The sequence below is a fragment of the Mixophyes fleayi genome, unplaced genomic scaffold, assembly GCF_038048845.1.
Source record: "Mixophyes fleayi isolate aMixFle1 unplaced genomic scaffold, aMixFle1.hap1 Scaffold_1496, whole genome shotgun sequence".
Lineage (NCBI taxonomy): Eukaryota > Metazoa > Chordata > Amphibia > Anura > Limnodynastidae > Mixophyes > Mixophyes fleayi.
In genome coordinates, this window is record NW_027445953.1 from 132,707 (window position 1) to 144,308 (window position 11,602).

Sequence of the window (11,602 nt, forward strand, 5' to 3'; positions counted from 1 at the left end):
TGAATTGAATCATGAATCATAAATTGAAGCATGAATCATGAAATGAATCATGAAAGAAATCATGAATCATGATTTCAATCAAGAATTGAATCATAAATCATGAAATGAATCATGAAATGAATCATGAATCACAAATTGAATCATGAATCATGAATCATGAATAATGAATCATGAATTGAATCATGAATCATGAATTGAATCATGAATCATGTATCAAGAATTGAATCATGAATCATGAATCGAATCATGAATCATGAATTGAATCATGAATCGAATCATGAATTAAGAATCATGAATCATGAATTGAATCATGAATCATGAATTGAATCATGAATTGAATCATGAATCATGAATTAAAACATGAATCATGAATTGAATCATGATTTAAAACATGAATTATTAATTGAATCATGAATCATGAATTGAATCATGAATTGAATCATGAATCAAGAATCATGAAATAAATCATGAATTGAATCAAGATTCATGAACCATGAATTGAATCATGAAATAAATCACGAATCATGAATTAAATCATAAAACATGAATCATGAATTAAATCATGAATCATGAATCATGAATTCAATCATGAATCATGAATTAAGAATTGAATCATGAATAATGAATCGAATCATGAATTATGAATTGAATCATGAATCATGAATCATGAATCGAATCATGAATCGCAAATCATGAATTAAATTATGAATCATGAATTATGAATCGAATCATGAATCACAAATCATGAATTAAATCATGAATCATGAATCATAATATGAATCAGGAAACATGAAGGAAATCATGAAACATGAATCATGAATTGAATCATGAATTATGAATTCAATCATGAATCATGAATCATGAATTGAATAATGAATCATGAATTGAATCATTAATCATGAATCAAATCATGAATCATGAATTGAATCATGAATCACTAATTGAATCATGATTCATGAATTGAATCATGAATCATGAATTGAATCATTAATCATGAATCAAATCATGAATCATGAATTGAATCATGAATCATGAATTGAATCATGAATCATGAAGCGAATCATGAATCATGAATCATGAATTGAATCATGAATCATGAATTGAATCATTAATCATGAATCAAATCATGAATCATGAATTAAATCATGAATCATGAATCATGAATTGAATCATGAATCATGAATCATGAATCATGAATCATGACCCATGAATTGAATCATGAATCATGAATCATGAATTGAATCATGAATTATGAATCATAAATTGAATCATGAATTGAATCATTAATTGAATCATGAATCATGAATCATGAATTGAATCATGAATCATGAATCATGAATTGAATCATGAATCATGAATTGAATCATGAATCATGAATCATGAATCATGAATCATGAATTGAATCATGAATCATAAATTGAAGCATGAATCATGAAATGAATCATGAAAGAAATCATGAATCATGATTTCAATCAAGAATTGAATCATAAATCATGAAATGAATCATGAAATGAATCATGAATCACAAATTAAATCATGAATCATGAATCATGAATAATGAATCATGAATTGAATCATGAATCATGAATTGAATCATGAATCATGTATCAAGAATTGAATCATGAATCATGAATCGAATCATGAATCATGAATTGAATCATGAATCGAATCATGAATCATGAATCGAATCATGAATCATGAATCGAATCATGAATCATGAATCGAATCATGAATCATGAATTGAATCATGAATTAAGAATCATTAATCATGAATCGAATCATGAATCATGAATTGAATCATGAATTGAATCATGAATCATTAATTAAAACATGAATCATGAATTGAATCATGATTTAAAACATGAATTATTAATTGAATCATGAATCATGAATTGAATCATAAATTGAATCATGAATCGAGAATCAGGAAATAAATCATGAATTGAATCAAGATTCATGAACCATGAATTGAATCATGAATCATGAATCATGAATTGAATCATAAAACATGAATCATGAATTGAATCATGAATCATGAATCATGAATTGAATCATGAATCATGAATCATGAATCATGAATCATGAATTGAATCATGAATCATAAATTGAAGCATGAATCATGAAATGAATCATGAAAGAAATCATGAATCATGATTTCAATCAAGAATTGAATCATAAATCATGAAATGAATCATGAAATGAATCATGAATCACAAATTGAATCATGAATCATGAATAATGAATCATGAATTGAATCATGAATCATGAATTGAATCATGAATCATGTATCAAGAATTGAATCATGAATCATGAATCGAATCATGAATCATGAATTGAATCATGAATCGAATCATGAATCATGAATCGAATCATGAATCATGAATCGAATCATGAATCATGAATCGAATCATGAATCATGAATTGAATCATGAATTAAGAATCATTAATCATGAATCGAATCATGAATCATGAATTGAATCATGAATTGAATCATGAATCATTAATTAAAACATGAATCATGAATTGAATCATGATTTAAAACATGAATTATTAATTGAATCATGAATCATGAATTGAATCATAAATTGAATCATGAATCGAGAATCAGGAAATAAATCATGAATTGAATCAAGATTCATGAACCATGAATTGAATCATGAATCATGAATTGAATCATAAAACATGAATCATGAATTGAATCATGAATCATGAATCATGAATTGAATCATGAATCATGAATTAAGAATTGAATCATGAATCATGAATCATAAATTGAATCATGAATCATAAATTGAATCATGAATCATGAAATGAATCATGAAATAAATCATGAATCATGAATTAAATCATAAAACATGGATCATGAATTGAATCATGAATCATGAATCATGAATTGAATCATGAATCATGAATCAAGAATTGAATCATGAATCATGAATCAAATCATGAATCATGAATTGAATCATGAATCGAATCATGAATCATGAATCGAATCATGAATCATGAATCAAATCATGAATCATGAATCGAATCATGAATTAAGAATCATGAATCATGAATTGAATCATGAATCATGAATTGAATCATGAATTGAATCATGAATCATGAATTAAAACATGAATCATGAATTGAATCATGATTTAAAACATGAATTATTAATTGAATCATGAATCATGAATTGAATCATGAATTGAATCATGAATCAAGAATCATAAAATAAATCATGAATTGAATCAAGATTCATGAACCATGAATTGAATCACAAAATAAATCATGAATCATGAATTAAATCATAAAACATGAATCATGAATTGAATCATGAATCATGAATCATGAATTGAATCATGAATTATGAATCAAGAATTGAATCATAAATCATGAATCGAATCATGAATCATGAATTGAATCATTAATCATGAATCAAATCATGAATCATGAATTGAATCATGAATCTTTAATTGAATCATGATTCATGAATTGAATCATGAATCATGAATTGAATCATTAATCATGAATCAAATCATGAATCATGAATTGAATCATTAATCATGAATTGAATCATGAATCATGAAGCGAATCATGAATCATGAATCATGAATTGAATCATGAATCATGAATTGAATCATTAATCATGAATCAAATCATGAATCATGAATTAAATCATGAATCATGAATCATAATATGAATCAGGAAACATGAAGGAAATCATGAAACATGAATCATGAATTGAATCATGAATTATGAATTCAATCATGAATCAAGAATCATGAATTGAATAATGAATCATGAATTGAATCATTAATCATGAATCAAATCATGAATCATGAATTGAATCATGAATCACTAATTGAATCATGATTCATGAATTGAATCATGAATCATGAATTGAATCATTAATCATGAATCAAATCATGAATCATGAATTGAATCATGAATCATGAATTGAATCATGAATCATGAAGCGAATCAAGAATCATGAATCTTGAATTGAATCATGAATCATGAATTGAATCATTAATCATGAATCAAATCATGAATCATGAATTAAATCATGAATCATAAATCATGAATCATGAATTGAATCATGAATCATGACCCATGAATTGAATCATGAATCATGAATCATGAATTGAATCATGAATTATGAATCATAAATTGAATCATGAATTGAATCATTAATTGAATCATGAATCATGAATCATGAATTGAATCATGAATCATGAATTGAATCATGAATCATGAATCATGAATCATGAATCATGAATTGAATCATGAATCATAAATTGAAGCATGAATCATGAAATGAATCATGAAAGAAATCATGAATCATGATTTCAATCAAGAATTGAATCATAAATCATGAAATGAATCATGAAATGAATCATGAATCACAAATTGAATCATGAATCATGAATCGAATCATGAATCATGAATAATGAATCATGAATTGAATCATGAATCATGAATTGAATCATGAATCATGAATCAAGAATTGAATCATGAATCATGAATCGAATCATGAATCATGAATTGAATCATGAATCGAATCATGAATCATGAATCGAATCATGAATCCTGAATCGAATCATGAATCATGAATCGAATCATGAATCATGAATTGAATCATGAATTAAGAATCATTAATCATGAATCGAATCATGAATCATGAATTGAATCATGAATTGAATCATGAATCATGAATTAAAACATGAATCATGAATTGAATCATGATTTAAAACATGAATTATTAATTGAATCATGAATCATGAATTGAATCATAAATTGAATCATGAATCGAGAATCAGGAAATAAATCATGAATTGAATCAAGATTCATGAACCATGAATTGAATCATGAATCATGAATTGAATCATAAAACATGAATCATGAATTGAATCATGAATCATGAATCATGAATTGAATCATGAATCATGAATTAAGAATTGAATCATGAATCATGAATCATAAATTGAATCATGAATCATAAATTGAATCATGAATCATGAAATGAATCATGAAATAAATCATGAATCATGAATTAAATCATAAAACATGGATCATGAATTGAATCATGAATCATGAATCATGAATTGAATCATGAATCGTGAATCAAGAATTGAATCATGAATCATGAATCAAATCATGAATCATGAATTGAATCATGAATCGAATCATGAATCATGAATCGAATCATGAATCATGAATCAAATCATGAATCATGAATCGAATCATGAATTAAGAATCATGAATCATGAATTGAATCATGAATCATGAATTGAATCATGAATTGAATCATGAATCATGAATTAAAACATGAATCATGAATTGAATCATGATTTAAAACATGAATTATTAATTGAATCATGAATTGAATCATGAATTGAATCATGAATCAAGAATCATGAAATAAATCATGAATTGAATCAAGATTCATGAACCATGAATTGAATCACAAAATAAATCATAAATCATGAATTAAATCATAAAACATGAATCATGAATTGAATCATGAATCATGAATCATGAATTGAATCATGAATTATGAATCAAGAATTGAATCATGAATCATGAATCGAATCATGAATCATGAATTGAATTATGAATCATGAATCATGAATTGAATAATGAATAAAATCATGAATCATGAATTGAATCATGAATGATGAATCGAATCATAAATCATGAATTGAATCATGAATTAGGAATCATGAATCATGAATTAAGAATCATGAATCATGAATTGAATCATGAATCAGGAATTGAATCATGAATTGAATCATTAATCATGAATTAAAATATGAATCATGAATTGAATCATGATTTAAAACATGAATTATGAATTAAATCATGAATCATGAATCATGAATTGAATCTTGAATCATGAATCGAATCATGAATCATGAATCGAATCATGAATCATGAATTATAAATCGAATCTCGAATCATGATTCGAATCAAGAATCATGAATCGAATCATGAATCGAATCATGAATCACAAATCATGAATTGAATTATGAATCATGAATTATGAATCGAATCATGAATCACAAATCATGAATTAAATCATGAAATGAATCATGAATCATGAATTGAATCATGAATCATGAATTGAATCATGAATCATGAATTGAATCATTAATCATGAATCAAATCATGAATCATGAATTGAATCATTAATCATGAATCATGAATTGAATCATGAATCAAATCATGAATCATGAATTGAATCATGAATCATGAATCATGAATTGAATCATGAATCATGAATCATGAATTGAATCATGAATTATGAATCATAAATTGAATCATGAATTGAATCATTAATTGAATTATGAATCATGAATTGAATCATGAATCATGAATTGAATCATGAATCGTGAATCATGAATTGAATCATGAATCGTGAATCATGAATCATGAATCATGAATTGAATCATGAATCATAAATTGAATCATGAATCATGAAATGAATCATGAAATAAATCATGAATCATGATTTGAATCAAGAATTGATTCATAAATCATGAAATGAATCATGAAATGAATCATGAATCACAAATTGAATCATGAATCATGAATCGAATCATGAATCATAAATAATGAATCATGAATCATGAATTGAATCATGAATCATGAATCATGAATCATGAATTGAATCATAAATCATGAAAATGAATCATGAAATGAATCATGAATCATGAATTGAATCATGAATCATGAATTGAATCATGAATCATGAATCATGAATTGAATCATGAATCATGAATTGAATCATTAATCATGAATTGAATCATGAATCATGAATTGAATCATTAATCATGAATCATGAATTGAATCATGAATCATGAATCAAATCATGAATCATGAATTGAATCATGAATCATGAATCATGAATTGAATCATGAATCATGAAGCAAATCATGAATCATGAATCATGAATTGAATCATGAATCATGACCCATGAATTGAATCATGAATCATGAATCATGAATTGAATCATGAATTATGAATCATAAATTGAATCATGAGTTGAATCATTAATTGAATCATGAATCATGAATCATGAATTGAATCATGAATCATGAAATGAATCATGAATCATGGATTGAATCATGAATCGTGAATCATGAATCATGAATCATGAATTGAATCATGAATCATAAATTGAATCATGAATCATGAAATGAATCATGAAATAAATCATGAATCATGATTTGAATCAAGAATTGAATCATAAATCATGAAATGAATCATGAAATGAATCATGAATCACAAATTGAATCATGAATCATGAATCGAATCATGAATCATGAATAATGAATCATGAATTGAATCATGAATCATGAATTGAATCATGAATCATGAATTGAATCATGAATTAAGAATCATGAATCATGAATCGAATCATGAATCATGAATTGAATCATGAATCATGAATTAAAACATGAATCATGAATTGAATCATGATTTAAAACATGAATTATTAATTGAATCATGAATCATGAATTGAATCATGAATTGAATCATGAATCAAGAATCATGAAATAAATCATGAATTAAATCAAGATTCATGAACCATGAATTGAATCATGAAATAAATCATGAATCATGAATTAAATCATAAAACATGAATCATGAATTGAATCATGAATCATGAATCATGAATTCAATCATGAATCATGAATTAAGAATTGAATCATGAATAATGAATCGAATCATGAATCATGAATTGAATCATGAATCATGAATCATGAATCGAATCATGAATCGCAAATCATGAATTAAATTATGAATCATGAATTATGAATCGAATCATGAATCACAAATCATGAATTAAATCATGAATCATGAATCATAATATGAATCAGGAAACATGAAGGAAATCATGAAACATGAATCATGAATTGAATCATGAATTATGAATTCAATCATGAATCATGAATCATGAATTGAATCATGAATCATGAATTGAATCATTAATCATGAATCAAATCATGAATCATGAATCACTAATTGAATCATGAATCATGAATTGAATCATGAATCATGAATTGAATCATTAATCATGAATCAAATCATGAATCATGAATTGAATCATGAATCATGAATCATGAATTGAATTATGAATCATGAAGCGAATCATGAATCATGAATCATGAATCATGAATCATGACCCATGAATTGAATCATGAATCATGAATCATGAATTGAATCATGAATTATGAATCATAAATTGAATCATGAATTGAATCATGAATCATGAATCATGAATCATGAATCATGAATTGAATCATGAATCATAAATTGAAGCATGAATCATGAAATGAATCATGAAAGAAATCATGAATCATGATTTCAATCAAGAATTGAATCATAAATCATGAAATGAATCATGAATCACAAATTGAATCATGAATCATGAATCGAATCATGAATCATGAATAATGAATCATGAATTGAATCATGAATCATGAATTGAATCATGAATCATGAATCAAGAATTGAATCATGAATCATGAATTGAATGATGAATCGAATCATGAATCATGAATCGAATCATGAATCATGAATCGAATCATGAATCATGAAGTGAATCATGAATTAAGAATCATTAATCATGAATCGAATCATGAATCATGAATTGAATCATGAATTGAATCATGAATCATGAATTAAAACATGAATCATGAATTGAATCATGATTTAAAACATGAATTATTAATTGAATCATGAATTGAATCATAAATTGAATCATGAATCGAGAATCAGGAAATAAATCATGAATTGAATCAAGATTCATGAACCATGAATTGAATCATGAAATAAATCATGAATCATGAATTAAATCATAAAACATGAATCATGAATTGAATCATGAATCATGAATCATGAATTGAATCATGAATCATGAATTAAGAATTGAATCATGAATCATGAATCATAAATTGAATCATGAATCATGAAATGAATCATGAAATAAATCATGAATCATGAATTAAATCATAAAACATGGATCATGAATTGAATCATGAATCATGAATCATGAATTGAATCATGAATCATGAATCAAGAATTGAATCATGAATCATGAATCAAATCATGAATCAAGAATTGAATCATGAATCGAATCATGTTTCATGAATCGAATCATGAATCATGAATCAAATCATGAATCATGAATCGAATCATGAATCATGAATTGAATCATGAATTAAGAATCATGAATCATGAATTGAATCATGAATCATGAATTGAATCATGAATTGAATCATGAATCATGAATTAAAACATGAATCATGAATTGAATCATGATTTAAAACATGAATTATTAATTTAATCATGAATCATGAATTGAATCATGAATTGAATCATGAATCAAGAATCATGAAATAAATCATGAATTGAATCAAGATTCATGAACCATGAATTGAATCACGAAATAAATCATGAATCATGAATTAAATCATAAAACATGAATCATGAATTGAATCATGAAACATGAATCATGAATTGAATCATGAATCATGAATCAAGAATTGAATCATGAATCATGAATCGAATCATGAATCATGAATTGAATTATGAATCATGAATCATGAATTGAATAATGAATAAAATCATGAATCATGAATTGAATCATGAATGATGAATCGAATCATAAATCATGAATTGAATCATGAATTAGGAATCATGAATCATAAATTAAGAATCATGAATCATGAATTGAATCATGAATCAGGAATTGAATCATGAATTGAATCATTAATCATGAATTAAAATATGAATCATGAATTGAATCATGATTTAAAACAGTAATTATGAATTGAATCATGAATCATGAATCATGAATTGAATCTTGAATCATGAATCGAATCATGAATCATGAATCGAATCATGAATCATGAATTATAAATCAAATCTCGAATCATGATTCGAATCAAGAATCATGAATCGAATCATGAATCGAATCATGAATCACAAATCATGAATTGAATTATGAATCATGAATTATGAATCGAATCATGAATCACAAATCATGAATTAAATCATGAAATGAATCATGAATCATGAATTGAATCATGAATCATGAATCATGAATTGAATCATGAATCATGAATCAAATCATGAATCATGAATTGAATCATTAATCATGAATCATGAATTGAATCATGAATCATGAATCAAATCATGAATCATGAATTGAATCATGAATCATGAATCATGAATTGAATCATGAATCATGAATCATGAATTGAATCATGAATTATGAATCATAAATTGAATCATGAATTGAATCATTAATTGAATCATGAATCATAAATCATGAATTGAATCATGAATCATGAATTGAATCATGAATCATGAATTGAATCATGAATCATGAATCATGAATTGAATCATGAATCGTGAATCGTGAATCATGAATCATGAATTGAATCATGAATTATAAATTGAATCATGAATCATGAAATGAATCATGAAATAAATCATGAATCATGATTTGAATCAAGAATTGATTCATAAATCATGAAATGAATCATGAATCGAATCATGAATCATGAATAATGAATCATGAATTGAATCATGAATCATGAATTGAATCATGAATCATGAATCATGAATTGAATCATGAATTAAGAATCATGAATCATGAATCGAATCATGAATCATGAATTGAATCATGAATCATGAATTAAAACATGAATCATTAATTGAATCATGATTTAAAACATGAATTATTAATTGAATCATGAATCATGAATTGAATCATGAATTGAATCATGAATCAAGAATCATGAAATAAATCATGAATTGAATCAAGATTCATGAACCATGAATTGAATCATGAAATAAATCATGAATCATGAATTAAATCATAAAACATGAATCATGAATTGAATCATGAATCATGAATTCAATCATGAATCATGAATTAAGAATTGAATCATGAATAATGAATCGAATCATGAATCATGAATTGAATCATGAATCATGAATCATGAATCGAATCATGAATCGCAAATCATGAATTAAATTATGAATCATGAATTATGAATCGAATCATGAATCACAAATCATGAATTAAATCATAAAACATGAATCATGAATTGAATCATGAAACATGAATCATGAATTGAATCATGAATCATGAATCAAGAATTGAATCATGAATCATGAATCGAATCATGAATCATGAATTGAATTATGAATCATGAATCATGAATTGAATAATGAATAAAATCATGAATCATGAATTGAATCATGAATGATGAATCGAATCATAAATCATGAATTGAATCATGAATTAGGAATCATGAATCATAAATTAAGAATCATGAATCATGAATTGAATCATGAATCAGGAATTGAATCATGAATTGAATCATTAATCATGAATTAAAATATGAATCATGAATTGAATCATGATTTAAAACAGTAATTATGAATTGAATCATGAATCATGAATCATGAATTGAATCTTGAATCATGAATCGAATCATGAATCATGAATCGAATCATGAATCATGAATTATAAATCAAATCTCGAATCATGATTCGAATCAAGAATCATGAATCGAATCATGAATCGAATCATGAATCA